Here is a 25,219-nt window from a genome sequence, read left to right as displayed (position 1 = left end):
AAACAATCCTTAGCAGAAAGAACAGCACTGGAGGAATATAAATCCCAAATGTCAAACTCTACTACAAAGGTATAGTAATCAAAACAGCTTGGTACGGGCTTAAGAACAGACCTGAGGACCAATGGAATAGGACTGAAGTCCCAGAAATGAACCCACAGACCTACAGCCACCTAATCTTTGATAAGGGAGCTAAAGAAATAGAATGGAAGAAAAACAGCCTTTTCAGTAAATGGTGCTGGCAAAATTGATTAAACAGTACATTTCTTTTTGAACAATATCACCCCTTCCCTCACTCTCTCTTCCAGTTTTTGTCCATTCTGCCTCCACCCACAAGTTGTAGAGTTCATTTCCCATATGGTGTTCAGTGAGTACTGCTGGCTGTACTTGTTCACCCTTTGTTCCATCATTTAAGACAGTGAGGTTTCTGAACTCTGGACAGGAGCAGTGGAAAGCTTAACCAGCTGATGTTCTCTGGGCTTTTGGTCAGCAGCAGGATTCTTTCTTGTCTCATTTTGTTGTTTAATTCTGTGACAGAAGAAGACATTGGACTTGGATATTGTCCAAGGGTGATTCTCCCCATGATTGCTTATGCTGCCAGGATCAACCAGGAGTACTTCGAAGAGGCCTTTCTTTCAACTCTGCAAACACTGGCTAATGCCCTTGTTTCATCTCCTTTAGCTTTCCAACCAGATGGAGGTATAAAATAATTGGTTCCTTTATGTAAGGAATTACTTTCCTGTGGTGAAAATTCAATGAGGCAACAAATAAATAATGATAGTTTAAGGCTGATTATGGCAAAAGTCATAAGGGAGGCATTATGTTACTCTATGTACAAAATGATATTGGATTTCAGGAGATCAAAATATAAAAGTTTCTTCTGTGCTGAGAACTCTGATTTTATTAATGCCAGAGGCTCCCGAAGTGTCATAAAATGTTTGAAATCATGAGAGTTTTTGAAAATACACCATTATATCCAGATTGCTTGTCTAAGCCACAAATTCTTTCTAGATCCCACATGACACTAAATAGTTATGCTGTGCATGTTTCTTGATCAATTTCATTGACCGCTGATAGACTTGTAAAAATAATTGAGAGGAGCCATGAGAAAATAGGACACTTGAAAAATACTTGAATGACTTTCAGATATGTAAACAGAGATGAGTGCATGTGCGTGCGTGTGCACACATACACACACACACACACACACACACACACACACACACACACTCGTGTATATAAATGGAGAACTAAGGGGATTATCTATATTGTTCAAGCAAAGTTAAAATTTCTGCCTGAACTCTCTACATGGATTATTTGGATGATTGGCTAAATTGTAGAAAGGGGAATACTCCACATTTCTACAAGGACAATGGAAGTACACACAATTGTACTACACTTTTTATCCTTCTATATTCAAGCAATAGTTGTCAAGTACCTATAATATGTTGGGGTGCTAAAAAAATTAACAATTTTGAAGGAGCTTTTGAACATTCTTGGTGGTAGCCTCCTCAGCTTCTTTCAGTTCCGACTCATCATTACTGCTTATTTCTGCACCTTCACACTGAGGGGACTTGATGTTTTTAGTTTTAAATGGTTCAGTTCCAAATATCATCAGTTGGTCAAAGATAGCCTTTAAAACACTTACTTCATTATGACATCATCATAAGTTTACAAAACCTGTAACACTACCACAAAATGTTTACTTGCAAAATCTTGATCCTGTATTCCTCAACATCCCAAACATAATACAGCCAAACTTCTTATTACAGGAGGAATATTTATTATTCCAGGAAGAATCAGAGATTTAATGACTCCATTCATGGTCGCACTGATCCCACTAGAAATGGACATCTGTTTCAACAGTTCATAGTACAAAACAAGACACTTCTGTAGTGTCTCCATAACATTCTTTTCTATGTGGGTTTCTTTAATTTCAAGTTGTTCTATCTCTTTCAACAGCTCTATTTTGGTATCATCCAGTGCTCTTATTTCTCTTTTAATTTTGATACCCCATTGAAATCTTGTAATTTTCCAAAGCTTCTTTAGCTTCAATTAATGTAACTTTTATTTTATCCTTCTTGAGTTCTTTCTTGCATTGGATGGATCAACATTAATAGTATTAATAGGTGCATAAATCTCCAAGATAATTTCTATAACAATTTGTGTCCTATTACTGTCAACTGTGATGATGTGGAGTTGTCTCTTTTTTTTTAAATTTTTATTTTATTTTATTTGAGAACATACTGTACAGAGGGGTTACAATTACATGGGCAGGATAATGCATACATTTCTTACCAAGCATTGCAGCCTCCTCCTTTGTTTACCCTTCACCTCCCTTCCCAGTCTCCCCCCTCCCCCCACCCAATTATACCCCTCTCCCCCCCCACACCGAAATTGGAAAGTTGGTTTTGACATGATATTTTGTACTTCTCATTGTTGCAACAGGTCCACCTGAATCCTTAAACGACTTGTTTGTCCCCATGTCCTCCACATGTTATACTGACATCAAATATAGTGAAAGCGGGGGTTACACTGTGGGGGAGGGACATACAAAGCAACAAAGAAATAATCTTATAAATGCATTAGAGACACATGCATGAAAGAAACGAAAACATTAAAATACATATTTAAGGGTTCATTTTCCTAACATCACATTATCTGACCTTTTCCGTTTGACTCACACCTATACTAGATATTGCAAATAAGGGAAACCATGGGACCTATGCTTCTTTGGGCCTGGCTTACTTCACTTAATATAATTTTTTCCAAACCTTTCCATTTCCTAACAAATGGGGAAATGTCATTCTTTCTGATGGAAGCATAGAATTCCATTGTGTATATATACCACATTTTCTTGATCCATTCATCTACTGAGGGGCATCTGGGTTGGTTCCATATCTTAGCTATGGTAAATAATGCTGCAATAAACATAGTTGTGCTGGTAGCTTTAGTGTGGTCTTGTTTATAAACATTTGGGTAAATGCCCAAAAGTGGGATTGCTGGATCATAGGGGAGATCTATGTGAAGACTTTTGAGTAACCTCCATACTGCTTTCCAAAGTGGTTGAACAAGTTTACATTCCCACCAACAATGAAGTAAGGTTCCTTTTTGTCCACATCCCCTCCAGCATCTGTTGTTGTTAGAGTTCTTGATTTTTGCTGTTCTAACTGGAGTGAGGTGATATCTCAATGTTGTTTTGATTTGCATTTCTTTTATGGCTAGGGATGTTGAACATTTCTTCATGTGTCTATTGGCCATCCTTCTTTCTTCTTCAGAGAAGCTTCTCTTTAAGTCTTTTGCCCACTTATTTATTGGGCAGTTGTTTCTTTGAGGATTTGTTGTTGGGTGGTTTAATTTTTTGAGTTCCAAGTATATTTTAGATATGAGACCCTTGTCTGTTGTATGGCTAGTAAAGATCTTCTCCCAATCGGTGGGTTTTCTATTGATCTTGCTAGCTATGCCATTTGCCCTGCAGAAGCTCTGCAACCTTATGCAATCCCATTTGTCCAACCTTTCTTTGATTTGTTGTGTTTCTGGGTCTCTATTCAGAAAATTTCGGCCTGAGCCAAGGAGACCTAGGGTTTCTCCTATTCCATCCTGTAATGTTTTCAGAGTGTCTGCTTTGACTTCAAGGTCTTTGATCCATTTGGAGTTGATTCTGGTGCAGGGTGATATATAAGGATCTAGCTTAAGTTTTCTACATGTAGTTAACCAATTTTGCCAGCACCATTTACTGAAGAGGCTGTCTTTCTTCCATTCTATTGTTTTAGCTTCCTTATCGAAGATTAGATGGCTATAGGTCTGTAGGTTCATTTCTGGGTTTTCAATTCTATTCCATTGGTCCTGAGGTCTGTTCTTATGCCAATACCAAGCTGTTTTGATTACTATGGCTTTATAGTAGAGTTTGAAATTTAGTATTGATATTCCTCCAGCAGTGTTCTTTCCGTTGAGGAGCGTTTTTGCTATTCGGGGTCTTTTATTGTTCCATATGAATTTTTGGATTGCCTCTTCTATTTCCTTGAAGAATGAGGGTGGAATTTTGATAGGTATCGCGTTGAATTTGTAGATAGCCTTGGGAAGTATTGCCATTTTCACGATGTTAATCTTGCCAATCCAGGAGCATGGGAGGTTTTGCCATTTTTTAAGTTCTATGTTGATTTCCTTTTTCAAGATTTTAAAGTTTTCATCATAGAGGTCCTTCACTTCTTTGGTTAAGTTAATTCCTAGGTATTTTATTTTTTGTGGGGCTATTACAAATGGAGTTGCTTTCCTAATTTCAGCCACACTTTTCTCATTGTTGGCATATAGAAAAGCCATTGATTTTGGGGGGTTAATTTTATAACCTGCTACTTTGCCAAAGTTTTGAATCAGCTTGGGTAATTTGGGAGTGGAGTCTATGGGATTCTTTAAATACAAGATCATGTCATCTGCAAAGAGGGAGAGTTTTATTTCTTCTTTCCCTATTTGGATCCCCTTTATGTCTGCATCTTGTCTTATTGCTGTAGCTAGGCATTCTAATACTAGATTGAAGAGAAGTGGAGAGAGTAGGCATCCTTGTCTTGTTCCTGAGTTAAGAGGAAATGGCTTTAGTTTTTCACCATTGAGTATAATGCTGACTGTAGGTTTGTCATATACAGCCTTTATTGTATTGAGGAATGATCCATAGATTCCTAATTTTTCCTGAACCTTCATCATAAAGGGGTGTTGGATCTTGTCAAATGCTTTTTCTGCATCTATTGAGATAACCATGTGGTTCTTATTCTTGCTCCTGTTGATATGATGAATAATATTAATTGATTTGCGTATATTGAACCAGCTTTGCATCCCTGAAATGAATCCTGTTTGATCATGGTGTATGATTTTTTGGATGAATTGTTGAAGTCAATTGGCCAAAATTTTGTTGAGAAGTTTTGCATCAATGTTCATCAAAGAAATGGGTCTATAGTTCTCTTTCTTTGATGAGTCCCTGCCTGGTTTTGGGATGAGGGTTATGATGGCTTCATAGAATGTGTTCGGTAGTGAGCTTTCTCTTTCAATTTCATTGAACATTTGGAGGAGTATTGGTGTGAGCTCTGCTTTGAAGGCCTTGTAAAATTCCACTGTAAAACCATCTGGTCCTGGACTTTTCTTAGCTGGGAGGTCTCTTATTGCTGTTTCTATTTCAATGCTTGATATGGGCCTGTTAAGCTGGTTTAACTCATCTTGGTTTAGTTTTGGCATGTCAATATTTGCTAGGAAAAGGTCCATTTCTGTCAAGTTCTCAAACTTATTAGCATAAAGTTTTGAGAAGTATGCCCTTATAATGTTCTGAATCTTGGTTGTTTCCGTGGTGATGTTTCCATTCTCATCTCTGAGTTTATTAATTTGGGTGTGTTCTCTCCTTTTTCTGATAAGGTTTGCTAAGGGTCTGTCAATTTTGTTAAGTTTTTCGAACTCTTTGTTTTGTTGATTCTTTCTATAGTTTTTTTGGATTCTAATTCATTTAATTCTGATTTAATTTTGATTATTTCTTTCCGTCTACTGGATTGGGGTTTATCTTGCTGCTCTTTTTCAAGGAGGTTTAGATGTGTCATTAAATTGTTAGTTTCCGATCTCTCCAATTTGTTGATGTAGGAGCTCAGAGCTATAAACTTGCCTCTGAGTACTGCCTTTGCTGTGTCCCAGAGGAGCTGGTAATTTGTGTGTTCATTTTTTGTTGAAAAGCATGAACATTTGAATTTCCTTTCTAATCTCTTCCATGACCCACTGGTGATTCAGCAGTGTGTTGTTCAGCCTCCATGTGATACCGGACTTTCTTTGGTGGCTTTTGGTGTTGAGTTCTAATTTTATTCCCTTGTGGTCAGAGAGAATGCAAGGTATAACTTCAATGTTTCTGAATTTAGACAAGTTTGCTTTGTGGCCTAAAATGTGGTCTATTTTAGAAAACGTTCCATGTGCTGCTGAGAAGAACTTGTATTCTGATGCTGCTGGGTGAAATGTTCGGTAAATGTCTGTTAAGTCTAGTTGATCTATGCAGCTGTTTAGATCTGCGGTTTCTCTGTTGAGTTTTTGCCGAGTTGATCTATCTAGTGGGGAGAGTGATGTGTTAAAATCCCCAACAATTAATGTCTTTGGATCTATATGGGATTTTAGGGAAAGTAGTGTTTCTTTGATAAATTTGGGTGCTCCATTGTTTGGCGAATAGATATTTAGAATTGTAATATCCTCCTGAAGGACAGATCCTTTAATTAGTATGTAGCGACCTTCTTTATCTCTTCTCATGAATTTTAATTTGAAGTCTATTTTATCTGATATTAGGATTGCAACTCCCGCCTGTTTATGAGGGCCGTTTGCTTGGTAGATTTTGTTCCAGCCTTTAACATTGAAAATGTGTTTGTTTTTACGGGCAAGATGTGACTCCTGCAGGCAGCAGATAGAAGGGTCTTGTTTTTTAATCCAACTAGGCAGTCTATGTCGCTTAATTGGAGAGTTCAGTCCGTTAACGTTAAGAGATAGGACTGAGAGGTATTTGGGAGTTCCTGCCATGTTATCCACCTTCTTGGGGGCTGCGAAAACTGGATTCTTCCTATGGTTCTTGGATTCTCAGTTTGGGTGCAGTTTCTTGGCCTTTGTTGCGGTCTTGTTGGTTTTCTATGTGTAGGACATCTTTAAGAATCTTTTGTAGAGCTGGTTTGGTGGAGATGTATTGTTTCAATTTTTCTTTGCTATGGAAGGTTTTTATTTGGCCTTCAGTTATGAAGGAGAGTTTAGCTGGGTACAGTATTCTTGGTTGATAGTTGTTTGTTTTTAGGGCATGGCATACGTCATTCCAGGCTCTTCTTGCTTTGATTGTCACTGCTGAGAAATCTGAGGTAATTCTAATTGGTTTCCCTTTATAGGTGATTACCCTTTTCTCCTTGACAGCTTTAAGGATCTTTTCCTTGGTCTGGGTTGATCCTGTGTGGATTATAATGTGATGCTGGGATGTCCTATTCTGGTCTGGTCTATTTGGGGTTCTAAAAGCTTCTTGTATCTGAATAGGCCTATCTTTTTGTATGTTTGGGAAGTTCTCTGCTAGGATCCTGTTCAACAAATTTCCTAGACCATTAACTTCTGTTTCTAGGTGCTCCTCTACACCCATTATCCTTAGATTGGGCCTTCTGATGGTGTCTTCCAAGTGTTGGATAGACCTATCATATTTCTTGGACTTGTCTTGGATGGTTGTATGTTCTTTCTCTATAATATCTAGGCTGTCTTCAATCCCTGAGATTCGATCTTCTGCATGGTCTAACCTGCTGTCAAGACTCTCTACTTGTTTTTTATCTCTTTTCCTTCTAATTGGTCAGCTTTGATGGCTTCAAGTTCTTTGTTGAAGCTCTGTTTTAGGTCTTGTATGAATTTCTTTACTTCCTTAATTTGGTGTTCAGTGTTTGTTCTCAAATCACTTAGTTGATTGGTTATGGTTTCTTTGGACTCCCATTCCTTCTGTTGGGTTCCATTCAGCATTCCCTTTGTGGTCTCCCTGACTTCCTTCAGCTCTTTGTTAATGGATTCCATGAATGCCTTTAGTGATCTTTGTGTATTCTCTACCTGGTCTCTCAATTCCTGAATTACTCTTTGATTAGCTTCCTCCCGTCTGTGGGATTCCTGCAGTTCTCTTTCTTCCAGTTCGTGGGATTCCTGCAGTTCTCTTTGAGTGTTCTCTGCCTACTCACGCCATTCCTCCCTTTCTCTTTGAGTATTCTCAAGTTGTTCACGCAAATCCTGTATCAGTTTTTGAGTAGCTTCCTCACGCTTATGATATTCCTGTATAAACTTCTGGGATGCCTCCTCTCTCTCCCTATCACGCTCATACAGAGTCCTTTGTACATTGTCAAACTTCTCATTTATCATGTTTGCTATTAGTGTTTGTAGAGCTATTTGGGAACTCTCCTCTGGATTATTCTTTATCTGTTCTAATCCCTGATTATCAAGATTGGGAATTGAGATGCCCGAATTTGCCATTTTTCTTGTGTTTTTCCGGCTTACTCGGCCCATTTGAGATGAAGATTGCACCAGTTTTGTGCTAGAACTCTATCTTAAGGCAACCATCAACCAAAGTTTGCGTTTGTAAAGTCAATAGTCTACAGATACAATCTAGTTCAACAGATACATCTATTCAACATCAAACAACTATATGTTAAAGGACTTCGAACTGCAGAAAAGAATTTGGAAAACCAGACATTTTTAGGGTTAGGGAGAGATGTGGGTAAAAAATAGGAATAGATTGGTGTGGGGAGGCACAGGGAGAGTTAATTATGTCCTAATCACAATGCAGGAAATGGGTTGGGTAGGATGCAAGTAGAGAGAGAGAGAAAAAGAAGAGACGGAAAGGGGAATGAAGAGAGACCAGAAAAAAAATAGAAACGTAAAAAGTAATGTTATTATAGAGGTCAAAAGACCGTCTATTTAGAGAGGAATGTGAATATGTTCAGAGAAGGGGAGGGACATAGAGGAGATGTGAAAAACTTTAAGGATGGGAAAGGGAGAAGAAAAGATCAGAAGTTCAGTAGAGCTAGACAAAAAACAAAAAGATAATTAAGAAAGAAAGAAAAAGAGAAAGAAGACAAGAAAAGAAAGGAAAACGCTCATTCACATATTCCTAAAATAAAAATTATAAGATGAGAAAAAAAAGTTACTGGAAAACAATTATTTTTTCAGAAGAGGCAAAAATTAAAGATTAATAAAAGTTTTAGAAGGGGAAAAAAAATATATATATATATATATAAGGTAACAAAAAACAAAAGACAAGCAAAAAAAAGAAAAGAAGAAGAAGAAAAAAAAAAGAAAAAAAGTCTTTTGATTTTTTTTTTGGGGGGGGAGGAGTGGGAAGAATCCTGTATCTCCCTTTTGTCTGTAACCAGTCTCTTGTTGGAGTCTCTGGTCAGCTTGAGGTCCTGTGGCTTGATTGGCTTCTTAAGTGGGTTGGTTGGAAGAGGCAGAAAAATGCTCTGCTTTACCCAAGATTTTGAGATCCCCCTCCCAGGTTAGTTTTCTGGGAGGGTGATCTGCTTTGAGAATCACAAAAGAGGGGGATGTGGTGATGAGGCTAGGTTCTGGGTAGAGTTGAGGCCTTTCAACAAACAGTAGCTTTTTCCTGGGGCTATTTTGTGAAAAAGCTCATAGCGCCCAGCCTGGAGCCATTCTCAGGGTTTCTGTTTTTCAATTGATTGTGGTGGCTGCTAGAGGGAGGGGCAGCCTCTGGCTCTGGTTACCCAGTGAGGCAAGGCACTCCAATGGCTGGCGCCTGAGCTGGGTGACTTTTCCCTGGATGGAGCTGAGTCTGGCAGGTCACTTCGCCGTTAAGTTCTTGTGACCTGCTAAATGACTTGTTTTATTCCAAGGTCTGAGCTGGAGCTAGCAGCTCCTCCGAGCTTTGTCGGTATCCAAGATGGAGATCACCGGTGCTGGGGGGGGGAGGGGTGGCCTTCCCTCCTCTGCTCCCTGAGAAGGAGTGAGGACGTCGGGCTTGTACTCACGCCGAGTCTTGGATCCTGGGTCGTCTCTGGTCTGCAAACAGCAGGATGAAGATGTCCGCTCCTTGTCGGTTCTTGTTGGTGTTGAGTAGAATCCGCTCATCCGCTGCGTCTGGCTCCTTCGTCCCTGACTCTCTGTGTCTCAGGTATGGCCCCGCGGCAGTGGTCGCCGCCGCGACCCTGCCGCCGCCGCGGCAGCTGATGTGTTTCCTTGGCTTCCCCTCTCTTGTCTAACTCTCTGTCCTGTGATGGCACACTTGGTGTGATTCTCTGGCTTAGGACTGTTCACTGGAACTCTAAAACTGCTTTCTATGCGAGAGCTTGTTCAGATTCCAGCTTCTCCTCCGCCATCTTCCCGGAACTCTCCTGGAGTTGTCTCTTGACAAGAAGAGAAACCAGTGACACTGGCATTGTGGGTAATCAGTCTCCTATAAAATAGCCACCAGTTCTTTCCATCCTCCTTCACTAGTAACCAAAGACTTGAAAATCTGAATCAATTACTGACCAATGAACTTCCTTGTTATCAAGTTTCCAATATATAAAAAATCATTTCTCCATTCCTCATCAACTACTGGGATGCTCTAGATATAACTCAGTAAATACTCTGTGTATACTACGGGTTCGGTCCGACAATATCTCCTTTAAAATCACTTTACCTGCAGATCCTTTTGATTTCAAATAATTGCAAAGGGCACACCAACATCAAGAAATTTTAGGAGTTAATATTTCCACAAGGGATCAGTTTCCTGCCATCATTATTTTTACAGATCATCACAAGTCCGCAGAGAGGAGTCACTGCAAATAAAACACTGACAAGACTGCCACTTCAAAAGGAGATATTTCCTTTGGTGAAGTATAACCAGCTTGGAGATGTTTCTGCATGGCTAGCTTCACAGTGTCTGTTGGAGCATTGCTCTCTGAGCAATGAATGTCAGTCTTATATGGACTTTTTAGCTGAAACCTGATAAACCAACTTTCTTTTTTTAATTTTTTTTGTGAAAATACTGTACAGAGGGGTTACAATTACATGAGCAAGGTAATAAGTACATTTCTTATCAAGCATTGTTACTCCTCCTTTGTTTCTCCCCTAGAATCCCTTCCTTCCCATCTCCACTACTACATTCCCCCTCCCTCACCAAAGTTGTAAAGTTCATTTTTCAATATAGCATCTTGTACATCTCATTGTTGCAATGGTTCCACCTGTATCCCTACTTAAACAATTTGTTTTCCCTTCCCCTCCCCAAATTATGCTAACATCAAATACAGTGAAAACAGGGGTTATATCATGGGAGAGTGACATACAAAGCAACAAAACAATCACCTTATAAATAGGTTAGAAACAATAGCAAGAAAGAAAAAACCACTTGTTTCCTTATCTTGGGGTTCATTTCTCCTAACATCTTATCTGACCTTTCTCTGCTTGTCTCAGACATATACTAGTTATTGCAAATAAGGTAAACCATGGAGCCTATGTTTCTTTGGGCTTGAAAGCCAACTTTCTGACAGCCTCTTTCACATCCTTGGTGCATTCTACAATTTTTGGCAAAGTCTTGGCTGATGATACAGTACCTGATAACACCACCCTCCTAACTTCTGGATTCAAACAATTTTCAGTCCAAATAGTGCATGCATTAACCATTGGGCACTCATTATCATTGGGGATCTTGGAGTCAAGAAAAAGCCAAAATTGCCTGTATTCTCACATATTGAATCTAATCTTTTAATCTAATAAGCATGGGTTCCATAATTTTATCAAACAAATCATCATTAGTCTGGGCATTTTCTGTCATATTTCTCAAAATCCTGTTTATGAGTTGGCATACTCTAAATGTGACCTCATTGTTGTTGGCTTCAAGAGACTAAAGTGGAAGGTAAACAATTTTAAATGCCCTCATCTTCCTCTTCCTCATCATCTTTGGTACCTAGTTGAACTGAAGTAACAAACTTTGCTGCAAATTCTGTCACGTGTTCAACAGTTGGTTTACAGTTATAGACCACTGCCATTTATTTTAGGCAATGAATGAACTCTTCATAAAAAACAGTTTTATCATCTACCTTGTCATAAGTACAGCTCAGAGTCACCACCAGCTTTGCCTGGTTCTGGTGCGGCTGCTGAGTCAGCTGAAAACCTCAAAGATCAGCAGCCTCTTCTCTCTCTCATGGTGCTGCTGGAATGGATGGAATTCCAGCAAGGCCAAATTTTCCCCACAATTGGCTCAGTTCTTGGCTCCTCCAACAATTCTGTCTCAGAGCATTACTTTGTTGAGGTGATGAATAAATACTACATGAATGCTAGTTATGGATATAAAAAGTCTAGCCTGTATAAAAATACAATAAAACAGACTGAAAGAGTTTCATAGTGAAATGCTTCTTCACATACTTTTGATTTTTGATCATTAAATTAAAAATAACAAAATACATTAACAAATAATAAATAACAAAAATAACAAAATTCATAGAAAATATTAACATAAACAAATAGTTTTACAATAAAATAATTCAAGATCTTTTTTGGAGTTCAAGTAGGAGAACTTGGTTCTTCAGTAATTTGGAAATCCTTTTTTGCTTTGGCTATTCGGTAACTTCAAAATATGTTGATAAATATCTACTGGTCTCCTAAAGAATATTTGGTACAATGATACTAACTCAGCCATTTTGGGTTTATTTATGGAATAAGGAGTTGATTGTGTCCTGTTTCTGAGTGGTGAGACTACTACTATTCCTACTGTGATGGTTTCCAATAATGAGAACTTAGAGACTAATCCTCTTTTTCAATGTTTATATTTTAGTTATGACTGGGATAGAGGAGCTTTAAAGGTTTTACTCTACCTGCAGGCTTCTAATACAAAAGGGAATGACCATGACCTTAAATCCAAGCCTTAAAGGTAGTAATCCCACATGATCTTGTTCTCTCCTTTTTCCCCCTTCTACTTGATGGATGGGAAGAAAATCTGTGTTTGGCTAGTGGGAAGAAAACAGAATAATTATATGCTAATCATTTATTATGCACCATTTTATTGTCACAGATAACATTCCAATGACATATGATATAATCAGATAACACTTTGTTTAGTCCATGTACCAATGTTTCACAACAGTCTATTATTTCTCTATTTCACAATCTAACTTTTGATAAATAGTCATTACTTCAACATAGGCATGGATATGTTTGACTGGAAGAGTATGACTGGTAAAGCCATACTGGTAAAGCCGTTAGAAGCCAAATTTGAGGTGTTCTATTGATGAATCTTCAATCACATCATTGATGGATTGGTGATGGAGAGGGTTAACTTTTCTTAAAATATTGTCAGAGATGTATTGAAAAACATCATTTGCTGGGAAGAAATGTCCATGAATCCCATTCTTATAAGTAGCTAACTACAAAGTCCAGTTCTATGTAGATGGGATATATGTCCTTTAAACCATGTCTGTTTCATAATTTCAAAGCTACTGAAAATGGAGTTCCTGGGTGAAAAGCCCTGACTCCAGGATCCCAATAAGACTATAGTTGGTCACCAATTCCTACATGCCAATTAAAGAAATGTGCAGTAGTGAATGGCAGAGAAGAGAGGTTTAATTGAATGTGGCTGCATCTGGTACTCACAGAAAATATAGGCTTAAGTAGGACAAGAGTTAGAAGGATGCAATGAGGGATGTCTGTAAGCAGCCACAGTCACAGGTGTATTCCATGCTTTTGAATGATTGACTGCAGCTATAGATAGTCTGGAAGTACATTGTCTTGAGATTGCTTGACAGGGTCTTTTATATGATAAGAATTACTGACACCTGGCAAGTGGCCCAGTTCTTTTGTATTCTAAGATGGTGACAAAGGGACTTAATGTTCAGTGGTTTTGGTTGAAGATTTATTCCAGTTGATTCTTATTCCAGAGTGTTCACATGTTATTATCTGAGGACATTGGGTGGTATCAGGTCATAAGAAGAGGCATTTTATTGCTTTTAACATATTTGTAATGTACAATGTGATTTTTTTGTTTCTTTTGTATGTTCTTCCCCCATGGTATAACCCCTGTTTTCACTGTATTTGATTCCAGTGCCCTGCATATAATTTGGGGAGGGGAAGGGAAATAACAAAATGCTGAAATAAGGATACATGTTGACCCATTGTAACAAAGAGATGTACAAAACACTATGTTGGAAATGGGGTGGGGGAGGAGGGAGTTGGGGGAGTTGGGGAGGGAAGGGATAGTAAGGGGAAAAATAAAGAAAAAGGCATTGTCTGCCTGAGGGACAATTTTGCTTTTTGTCACAAGATGCCTATACCACTAATCCCATTCTTTCTAGAGTCCCAAGGTAGCAGGATGGAGGGACTCAGAGTAAGTGGTTAACATGGCAGAAACGGGGAAAATAGGGATAGCTTCTATAGTAAAGACTCTGAGATTGCACACTGTTTTAAATTTCTTGTTGTAATATGAACCACATTGACTTTGTCCTTCCTTGTTCCATTACAGCAAAAAGAAGCATTTTCATTACTTCAAAACGTATCCTAGGAAGCCAGACTGGGCAGCCAAGTTGCATGTGTGACTTCGTTGTATAAATTTGGGTGAGGTAGTCATCTCTCTGCATCACAGTTTCTTCATTTGTCAATAGAACCTGAGCTAGAAGACAGTCTTTCCATGCATAACTCACAGATAATTTGCAGATAGAAATAGACTTTATGTTAAAAATTCTGGGTTTCCTCAAAAAGAGGGGTTCTGAGAGTACAAATTTTACTTAACCTGAAAGTGCAAATATTTTCCAGGTTTGCTTCTCAACCTAGAAGATCCTCCAAGTTTATAGTGAGTTAACACCACACTAGAGAAGTAAGCTGTAAATTTCTTGGTTGGCCAAAATCAACTCTAAGTCAGTTATTTCAAGACTTGCTCAATTTTAGTGTTTGAAAAACATCAACACCTCCATTATGTTGTTAATACTGATGGGGGAAAGCACAGTGACCCTCTTCTAAAGGAATTGGACTTGGGAGGTAGGAAAGTGTGCACTCACACAGAGGGTGTTTTAATAAAGTATGTAGAACAAGGCCTTTGAAATGGAAGTGTTGATTGAAAAGCATGTATGGAAAATTTTTAAAAATAAAGCAGGCCCTATGTGGCTAAATGATCAGTGATGTTATTTGAGAGCCAGAAAGTTAAAGACTTGCATGAAGAACTTTATTCATGTTAATCTATTCATCAGTTAGCTGTGTTTAGAAGTCGTCTCAAATACATTTTGGATGGGCTATGAGAAATTTACACAGAAAAAGTGCTACTGTGACTTTACCAATAAATTGTGTATTTCACCATGTGCTAATGATTTTTTTCTAAAAAAGAATATGTTGTGACCTCAATAAACTTTTATATGTCAAAATAATGAAACAAACCTTATTTTCTGGTGCCAAGTTTCTATAAAGTCACTCTTTAAAATATTAATCTCACTGCAGCATGGAGAATTTTACACACAGCTTCAAAATAGGTCTGGCACTATATATTTTTATAAAGTGAAAAGACTTGGAGCAGAGTCAAGATCCAAACATCAAGGTTTGACTTCTCATTGTTTTAAGAAATCAGTGTAGCTTATACTTACTCCCATACAATATACTATAATCACATTTTAGATAACATTAGCTGGCTGATATTGCTTCTTCATGACATTTTCCACAGCAGATGTAGTTATAGGTCTGTGATATAAAAGATAAGAAATAGATAAATACTTCCTTTTGTTTAGTAAAAGTTGTACTAGCTATAAAAATTGCAAATGTTAATAGCGGTATGTTTAAAAATGGAATGTCCAACTTTATAGTGATTAATTGGTTATTCTTATAGTGCTCTAGTTAATAGTGAAAAGTTAAGACCACTTGGGTTCAAGTCCTAGCACTGCCTATCTTTCTCTGTGTGACCATAGGTACTTTATTTAACCTTTCTGTGACTAGATTTTTTTTCATGTCTACAATAGCAGTAATAATAATATCTACATTATAGGTGGTTAGGAGTCTATATTTATGAAATGTTATAGATAGGGAAGAAAACACATGCTATAAGATTTGTGTTTGTTTTCAGCCTTAGATGTAAATAGAGTGGTATAAAGAGAGAAAAAGAAAAAAAATTCAGGCAGGAAAAGAAAATATTGCATTAAAGAAGATTATAGTTACAGGTACTGAATGGATATGAAAATCACTTATTTGTTGATAAATAATTTAAAATTTTCATGATCAAGATTCTCCTGAACAATGATATCAGGTCATGAACATTCTATTTCCACATCAGCAATCATCATTTGGAATGATATAAGGACTACAAGGAGATAAAAGCAAAGAAAATGTCAGGATGAGTGGTTTTCTATATTTTAGAAAGCAATGAAGACTTGAACAATTTAACCAGAGTTTATTAAACCAACCAACCAAACAACCAATATTTGGCTGAATCTGGGTAAAAGTATCTGGCTTTGGGAAATTTCAAGTTGTTCCTATTCTGGTCATTTTCTCTCCAACTCTGCAATACCTTTGAAAAGCAGGAGTCATACAATCATAGAAGGTTAAAAAAAAAAACAGCAACCTGGAAGCCACTGAAATATCAATCTGAGAGAACTGTCACTATGGAAGCTTGATCATTCATTAAAATCAGTAGCCTTTTCCTTGAGACTCTGAGTAAAAAACGATCAGCAACAATTGTTTAATGATGCAGCTACCTGAGGCAGTGATGAGAGTTGTAATAAATAAGAAGTTGACTAAAAACTTTTAAGGACAATTTGGGAAATCAAATGTCCACCTGAGCTTTAAATGGGTTTGACTATTCCTAGGAATCTAGAAGGCCAGATACAGAACTAGTAACATGGCCGGGAAAGAACTGAGAAAGTCCTTAGCTCTCTTCTCTGTCTCATTTGAAGTGCCCAAAACTAAGAATTGCAACTTGTCTGCCTGAATGTTAAAGATATTCTCCCAAGCACAAAGACCTTTGGTGAAGGTTGGGAATCTTATTAATGCGAAGAATTTAATAAAAAGTCTGTGCAATCATTAGTTGACCACTAGCCTGAGTATAAAGGCATACATAAAAGGGAACACAAACTTTACAAAATTACTTTAAGATTCACTGAACAACAAGAATACATAATAGTAGTAAAAAAAAAAAAACCTTAGAGGTGATCTGATTTCTAAATTATTTATTTTAAACAAATCTTCAGCAAAAATTATAGATGCAAAAAAAAAATAAGAAATAGTCAATACCAGAAGAAAATTGCAGAAACTTTTACTGAGAAATCCCAACTATTCAGTTGAACAGGCGAAGATTTTTAAATCGTATATTTAAAATGTGTCTAAGAATCAAAGGAACTTATGTAGAGAGGATAAAAGAAAGTATCAGAATTATGTCTTGCCAAATAGAAAGTATCAATAAATAGGGAGAAATAAAAACAAACCAAACTGGAGCAGGGAATGTGGCTTAGTGGTAGAGTGTTTGCCTAGCAAACATGAGGCCCTGTGTTTGATTCCTTGGTACCACGTAAACAATAAATAGAAACTAATAAAAGAAAAGAAAAAAAAATCAAAGTGCCTATAGTAACTAATGCCTATTAGCCTAGTTATGTAGGAAGCTGGCATCTGGGAGATCCAGATGTCTGTCCAGCCTAGATAGAAAAGTTTATGTGATTCCATCTCTAGTTAATCAAGCAAAAGCTGAGATGGAGGTATGGCTTACATGGTAAAGTGTCAGCCATGAGCAAGAAAGCTAAGAAAGAACACATGGCCAAGTTCAAGCTCCAGTACTAGAAACAAACAAACATACACAAATAAAAATTGTGTAGTTGAACAGTAATACAAACATTTAAAATCAGTAGAGGAGCTCAAAAACAGATGTAAGCTGACAAAAGAATCAGTAAATTTAACTATAGGTCATTTGACATTATCAGGTGTAAGAGACCGAAAGAGTAAAGAAGAAAAATGAACTGAGCCTCTGGAGAGCTATTGAAGACCACCTATGAGACATGATCAAACCAGCTAAAGGCATAATGAGAATTCCAGAAATAAGGGAAACAAAGGAGAAACAGTATATATGAGTAAATAATGGCTGAAAAATCTCTAAATAATGATAAATATTAATCTGCACACCAAAGAAGCTCAACATTCTAAGTAGGATAAATTCCTTGATACATCAGAATCCAGGTTTTTAATCTGGATAGCAAGGTGATTTCTTCCCAGAAACAATGGAGGCAAGAATAAAGTAAGAGGGTGAATTTCATATCGAGTGAAGGTCTGTAAAAAAAAAAGAAAGAAAGAAAGAAAGAAAAGAAAGAAAGGAAATTGAGATATTCAAGACAAATAAAAACTAAGAGTAATTATTGCAAGCAGACCTAAGTGGCAAGAAATAAAAGAGTTCTTCAAGCTTATCTGTAAGGACAATAGTGATTAATCTGGATCTAGATGAAAAAACATAAAACACCAGTTAAAAGTAGCTATGTAAAAAAGCAGAATACAAATGTAACTTTTTTTTATAATTCTTCTCTGTCTCTTGTCTGACTAAAATTACAACTGCAAAATAAACAGTTATAATAAGTATAAATCTGTTATGATGGGCATATCATATATCATATAAAATATAATAGTACCAGGGAGGAAGAAGGCATCAGAGTTATAGAAGTAAAGTCTTGAATATTATTGAAATGAAGTTGCTATTTTCTCTTGAATATTATTGAAATGAAGTTGCTATTTTCTCTTGTTACATAACATTAATTATTGAGGCAACTACTAAGGAAACAATTTTAAGATATAGAACAGTTATGAAAGGAAATAAAAAAGGTAAATTAGAAAATATTTATTTACAACAAAGAAAGTAATGGTGGAGAAGAGGAATAAAAATACATAAAGCATATGCATAAAACAATTTACAAATAGTTGCTGTAAATCTTAACTTCTCATTGATTACATTGATTGTGAATAAACACTTAAAATGCAAAGTTTTTTCAGAATAAATACAATTTAGGATTTAAAGACAGAAAATAAATATGTGATTTAAAATCTTTATATTTAAAGACAGAAACAGCTAAAAAGTTAAAGGATAAACAATGCAAACAGCAACCTAAAACAGTTTCAGTGACTATATTAATGAACATAAAATAGACTTTGAGATAGAAATTGTTATTTGAAGCAAGAAGGTATTTTATAATGTATTCTTTTTATAATGTATTCTTTTATAATGCATTTTATAATGTATTTATTTTTATAATGTATTAAGTCTACATAACAATCATATATTCACTTAACTGCAGATTTCCCATTGTTTTCAAAACAAAAACTGACAAGAACTTTAAAAAACTCCCAACAATAGTTACATACATCAGTACCCTACTTTCAATAACTACAACTAGGCAAAAGATCAGCAATAAAATAAAAGACTTGAACAATATTGTATTTCAGCCAAACATAGCAAGTATTTTAAAAATCATCTACCCAACAGCACCAGACTGTCTTAAGCATACACAGAACACTCTTCAGGATGGGTATGTTTGATTATAAAACAAGTAATAATGAAGTACATTCTCATTCTTTATGAATGAAATAAAAAATCGGTACATTAAAAGTTGGAAATTAGGAAATGTGTGAAAATAAAACAGCACACTTTTAAATCACAAATAAGTCAAAGAAAAAATCACAAAGGAATTTAAAGACCACCTTGAGATGAATTAAAATGAAAATCCAACATACCAAAATCTGTAGGGTACATGTAAAGAGGAAAATGAATAGCTGTTAATGCCTAGGTTGAAAAGAAGAAAAAGTTCAATCTATGATCTAACTTTCACCTTAAAACCAAAAATAAGCAAAAAATAAATACAGAAGATTAAAAGAAACAATAATGGCTTGCTAGAAATAAAATGAGGAATTCAGTAACAATGGAAATTAATAAAAGCAAAAGTTAGTTCTATAAAAATGTCAACAAAATTGAGTATGTTTTATTTTATTGTATTGTAAAGGTGCTATACAGAGGGGTTACAGTTACATAAGTAAGGTAAGAGTACACTTATTGTCAAACATTGTTACCCATTCCTTTGTTTATCTCCTTCTATCCCTTTTCCCCACTCCCTCCTCCCCCACTTGAAGTTGTAAATATAAAAAATAGTGTCTTGTGCATATCAGTGATGCCTTGGGTCATCCTTTGTCCTTGTTTTATCATTTTGTTATTCTCCTTCCTTCCTCAAATCAGATAAATGTTTATACAAGACACAGGGTGCCAGAATCAAAGACAGTGATTGCCAGGGATGAAGCAAAGGGAAAAAGAAAAATGAAATAAAAAAAACTATCCCTTGTTGTCACTGTACTCAATTTTGATACTCTTCATCTTGTATATGCATATGTCTAATCTGAGAAGAGGAAGGAGAATAACAAAATGCTGAAACAAGGACACAGGATGACCCATTGCAACGAAGGTACCTACTGGACAGTATATTGGAAACGAACTTTACAATTTCAGGTGGTGAGGTGGGGAGGGGGGATGGGAGTGTGGGAGGTGGGGGATGGGAGGGATAGTGGGACAACAACAAGGAAGGGAAGGGGTAACAATGATGGATCGACAAGTAATGTATTCACTGCCTTTCCCATTTTATATGTAATATGTACATAGCTACTGAGCTATTGTGATCCTAGGTTTTATCTTAGTTAAATAATAAAGATGAGAGATAATTAAAATTACTAAAATCATGAATAAAAAATTACTATCTACCCAAAGAAATAACTTAAAAATATAAGAAGATACTATAAAAATATTATGTGCCAGAAAATTTGAGTAAGTGTTTAGAAAGACATAAATTAGTAAAACTGGCTCAAGAAGACATATAAAAATATGAAGGCATATAACAAACTAAAACTGAATTTATACTCATAAAATTTCTTAACAAGAGAAGGAAATTATGTCCTTAAATTAACTTGTATATTTTTTGTTTACACATAAAATGAATTTATCTTATTTTTATCTGTAAATATTTCAAGGAAACTTCTCAAATCATGATTTACTTGAGTGATAAGAATATTTGTTATTCACATTATTCCTTGGACCACACCTGAATTTTTGTTATGGAAATAACTGAGGATGTTCACTGGTCATGCCTGAAAGATCAATCATATGGCTTGAGGTTTGGAACCTTGGAACACGTGCTAACATACTGACCTGACTTCTGGGGAAAAGTGGAAATCTAGACATTCAGTCACATGATTTCTACAAGGAGAATGACTCCATCCTACTAAATATTTAAGAAAAAATTAATACTGAATTTTCATGAGCTCATGCCCCTTAAAAAATTAGAAGAGAAAGGAACACTTCCCAATATAGTAAGGTCAGTATTATTGGAAATAAAAACAAAACATAGAATCACATGAAAGAGGGGGGAAAACCCACAAGACAAATATTCCACATGCATGTAACTTTCTTAACTTCCATACAGTATTTGAAAGTCTATTCCAACAATATCAGAAAACAATTATACACTATAGCCAGGTAGAATTTATTCCAAATTGTTAGATTTGACTAACTTTGAAATCATGGTATACTACATCATATTAATAAGAGCAAAATATAAAAAAACACATGATTATCTCAATAGTTGCAGAAAATGCATTGAGAAATTCTAATATTCCTTTTAGGATAATATCAAGGCTTCTATGAAGAAATCACAATTACGAAATGCCTTTCCCTTAAAAACAGGCACAAGAGTAGGATGAACCTCTGTCTCTTCATTCAGTATTGTACTAAAGATTTGACCTACCAAAACCAATCGAGAAGAAAAGTCATCAACACTGGAAAGGGAGAAGTACAACTTTTCTATTCTCAGATGACATGCTCTTATATAGAAAATTCTTCAGAATATCTCAAAAACCTATTAGAGCTAATAAATTAGATTAACTAATTTGTAGGCTACAAGATCAAGGTGTATGAAATATTTTATTTCACTATATTAGAAATGAATACTTAAAAATGAAATTCAGGAATTGTATTATTGAAAATTTAGGAATTATACTCATAATAGCATTGCAAGAACAGCATCACACAAATAAGGAAAATGTAAGAATTTACATGGAATATAACAAAATAGAGTTGGATGAAATTAACTGAGACTTAATTAAATAGATGAATGTATCTATCAATATTTGAGGTGAAAAATGCATTTTAAAAATGCCATTTTTTAAATGTTAAACAATAGGAATGAAGACAGGGCTCAAGTAGTAGAATACAGCTATGAGTGAAAAAGCCAACCAAGAACACAAGACTCTCAAACTCTCAGTACAGGCAGGCACACACACACACACACACACACACACACACACACACACACACACACACACACACACACACTCATACACACACACAAATTAAACACAAGTCTAGAAATAGTTCATATAAGTACAGTCAATAAAGTCAAATAGTCTTTGCCAATGAACAAAAAGTAATACAAGGAAATGTTTTTTCAATAATATTACTGAAAGAACTGAACATCCACATGCCAAAGACTAAATCTACACCTTACAACCTTCATAAACATCGACTCAGAGTGGTAATCTCAAAGGTTTGGATCACATAGAAGAAATAACATAACATAACATATAGGTGAATTTAATTTACATAGAAACATGTTAGATTCAACATGAAGATCCATGAAAGAAAGAATTGAAATCCTTGACTTCATTGAAATGAAACACCGTTCTAGGAAACACACTATGAAGATAAAGAAAAATAAATAAAGAGGGCTGGGAAGGTGCTCAGTGGTAGAGCGCTTGCCTTACATGCATGAGGCCATGGGTTCCTCAGCACCACATAAGCAGAAAAAAAAAAAAAGCCGGAAGTGGTGCTGTGGCTCAAGTGGTAGAGTGTTAGCCTTGAGCTGAAGAGCTGAGGGATAGCGCCCAGGCCCAGAGTTCAGGCCCATGCCCGGACCCCCCACCCCCCCAAAAAAAAAAGAAAGAAAGAAAGAAAGAGAGAGAGAGAGAAGAAAGAAAGAGAGAAAGAGAGAGAGAAAGAAAGAAAGAAAGAAAGAGAGAGAAAGAGAGAAAGAGAGAAAGAGAGAAAGAAAGAGAGAAAGCAAGCAAGCAAGCAAGCAAGCAAGCAAGCAAGCCACAGTCTGGGAAAAATTATTTGGGACAATATCTAATAAAGGATACACATTATATAAAGAACAATTAAAATTCAATAGTAAGAAAACAGCATGATTTTTTCCAAGTCTTTCCATTTCCTAACAAATGGGTCAATGTCATTCTTTCGGATGGAGGCATAGAATTCCATTGTGTATATATACTACCTTTTCTTGATCCATTCATCAAATTATATTAAGTGAAGTAAGCCAAGCCCAAAGAAACATAGGTTCCATGGTTTCCCTTATTTGCAATATCTAGTATATGTCTGAGTCAAGCAGAAAAGGTCAGATAAGGTGATGTTAGGGAAATGAACCGTAAGATATGTATTCAAATGTTTTTTTTCTTTCATGAGATTGTTTCTAAAGCATTTATAAGATTATTTCTTTGTTGCTTTGTATGTCCCTCCCCCACAGTATAAGCCCTGCTTTCACTGTATTTGCCGTTGGTATAATTTCTGGAGGGGAAGGGGAAAAACAAGTCATTTAAATAAGGATACAGGTGTACCCGTTGCAACAATGAGAAGTACAAGTTGTTATGTCAAAAACGAACTTTACAACTTTGGTGGGGGTGGGGTGGGGAGGATTGGGTGGGGGGGCGGGGGAAGGATGGGAAGGAATGGGAAGGGGAAACAAAGGAGGAGGCTAAAATGCTTGATAAGAAATGTACTCATTATCTTGCCCATGTAATTGTAACCCCTCTGTACAGTATTTTCACAATAAAAATAAATAAAAATTAAAAAAAAGAAAACAGCATGATTAAATATGGGCTAAAGACTTTAATAAACACCTCACCAAAGCCTTATGAACAGATGTCAAATAACTATATAAAGGATGTTTATTCCACATGATTTGTCAAGACATTGCAATTTAACACAACAGTGGATAAACATCACACATATTTCAGAATTCCCAAATCCAGAGAACTGAAAATACCAAACATTGGTGAAGAACACAACTCTCTTTGTTGGTCTGGTGGTAAATTATTAAATCAACTCTGGAGCACCGTTTGGCGTTATTAACATATCCATACCAATTTTTCTGCTGTTTGCAGTCGGTAGAGCCCATTTAAATTGCAGCATAGGTTCACAGCTTCATTGCTGACTTCAACCTTCATTGCCTTCTTCAGTTCTGTTTTGTGGATTGGAAGCATGAAATCCACAGAAAAGAAAGGGTAGTCCTAAAGAACTTTATGCAAGTAGCTGCTATTCCAAAGTGGCTGAGGCTAGGGGTTTCATACCCTGAGTTGTTCCCTGATTGCTTGCACCCTAGGCAAATGAGGTACAAGACAGCTGGCCAGTCAGTGGAGACTTGCTGAGCCATTGAGGGACCTGAAACTCTAGTTGTCAATTAGGTCTTCAGCATCCTCTTTCCTCAGATTATGTAGAACTAGGAGGGATGGAGGCAGAACATTCTGTTCTCTGAGGTTGGTGTGTAAGTGTGTGTGCGTAAAGGGGGAGGGTGCTGTCACACTGTTCATTGAACCACACTCTACTTCTGCATTTCATCAGTTAATTGGAGATAAGAGTCTCACAAACTTTTCTGCCCAATTGCCTTTGAACCTCACATCTTTCCCTTTTTGATTACAGGCATGAGCTACTGAAAGCCAACTTGCAGATGTAATTTTTAAACAATCTTACATTTTCTCCAGTCTCCTCTCTGTTCACCAGACCAACAATAACTTACATCTTCACCAAGGATCCTGAGCTCTAACTAACCTATTAAAGTATATAATTTTTAGCTAATTCTAATATCATCCAACAACTATATTGCTTAGTTGAAAACATAATTCCACACCAAAACCTGCACAAAGATGTTGATCACAGCTTTATTTATAATTGACAAAATTTGCAAGCAACTTAGATGTCCTAATTTAAATTGTTATTATGACTCAAGAGTTCCTCTTTGGTACATACCCAAGAAAACAGAAAACATATGTCCACACAAAAACTGGTTACACAACTGTTAACTGCAGCCTTGTTCCAAGTAGCAAAGATGTGAAAACAAACCACAGGCCCCTTAATGAACAGATTTATCAAGGTATGGTAACTTCATACAGTGGAATATTATTTAGCCACAAGAAAGCCATGGCACCCCGTGGGTATACCTTAGGAACACTAAGTGACATAGAAAGACTACATGCTGTTTGATTTCATTTGTGCTACAGATCCAAACTAGGTAAATCCACATCAGTTTTCAAGCACTAGGTGTGTGAGTGTTTAGTGGGGGATGGGTGAGAGAGAGTAACAGGTGCAGAGTTTCTTATTGGGCTGAAGTTGAACAAAAATGATGGTGTAGTTCTATGAATATGCTAAAAAAATTGAGTCATACACTTTACAAGAACTAAATTTGACACTGACTGAAACATATGAACTGCTCAGCAAATGTTTGCTGTTTTTTATTTTCATTAATAAGAATAGACACGTTTTTATCTTTTTTTAAAAATTTTTTATTGTAAAGATACTATACAGAGTGTTACAGTTACATGAGTGAGGTATTGAGTACACTTCCTCTTGAACATTGTTACCCCCTCCATTGTTTTCCCCCTACCATCCCCTCCCTGCCTCCCTTCCCCGAGTTTCTTTTTTTTTTTTTTTTGATTGTGATTAAGTGATTACATAATTTCCGGA

At 36.3% G+C, this 25,219-nt stretch overlaps 1 pseudogene; it reads right to left on the bottom strand.

The window, feature by feature from the left end:
• Window positions 1-1,462: 1,462 nt before the first annotated feature.
• Window positions 1,463-23,706, bottom strand: LOC138818997 (condensin complex subunit 3-like; annotated as a pseudogene).
• Window positions 23,707-25,219: the final 1,513 nt, after the last annotated feature.

This window comes from Dipodomys merriami, unplaced genomic scaffold (genome assembly GCF_024711535.1).
Source record: "Dipodomys merriami isolate MVZ:Mamm:240054 unplaced genomic scaffold, mDipMer1.0.p SCAF_8, whole genome shotgun sequence".
Classification (NCBI taxonomy): Eukaryota; Metazoa; Chordata; class Mammalia; order Rodentia; family Heteromyidae; genus Dipodomys; species Dipodomys merriami.
The sequence above is the reverse complement of the archived record's forward strand: the minus strand, read 5'-3'. Positions and strand labels throughout refer to the sequence as shown.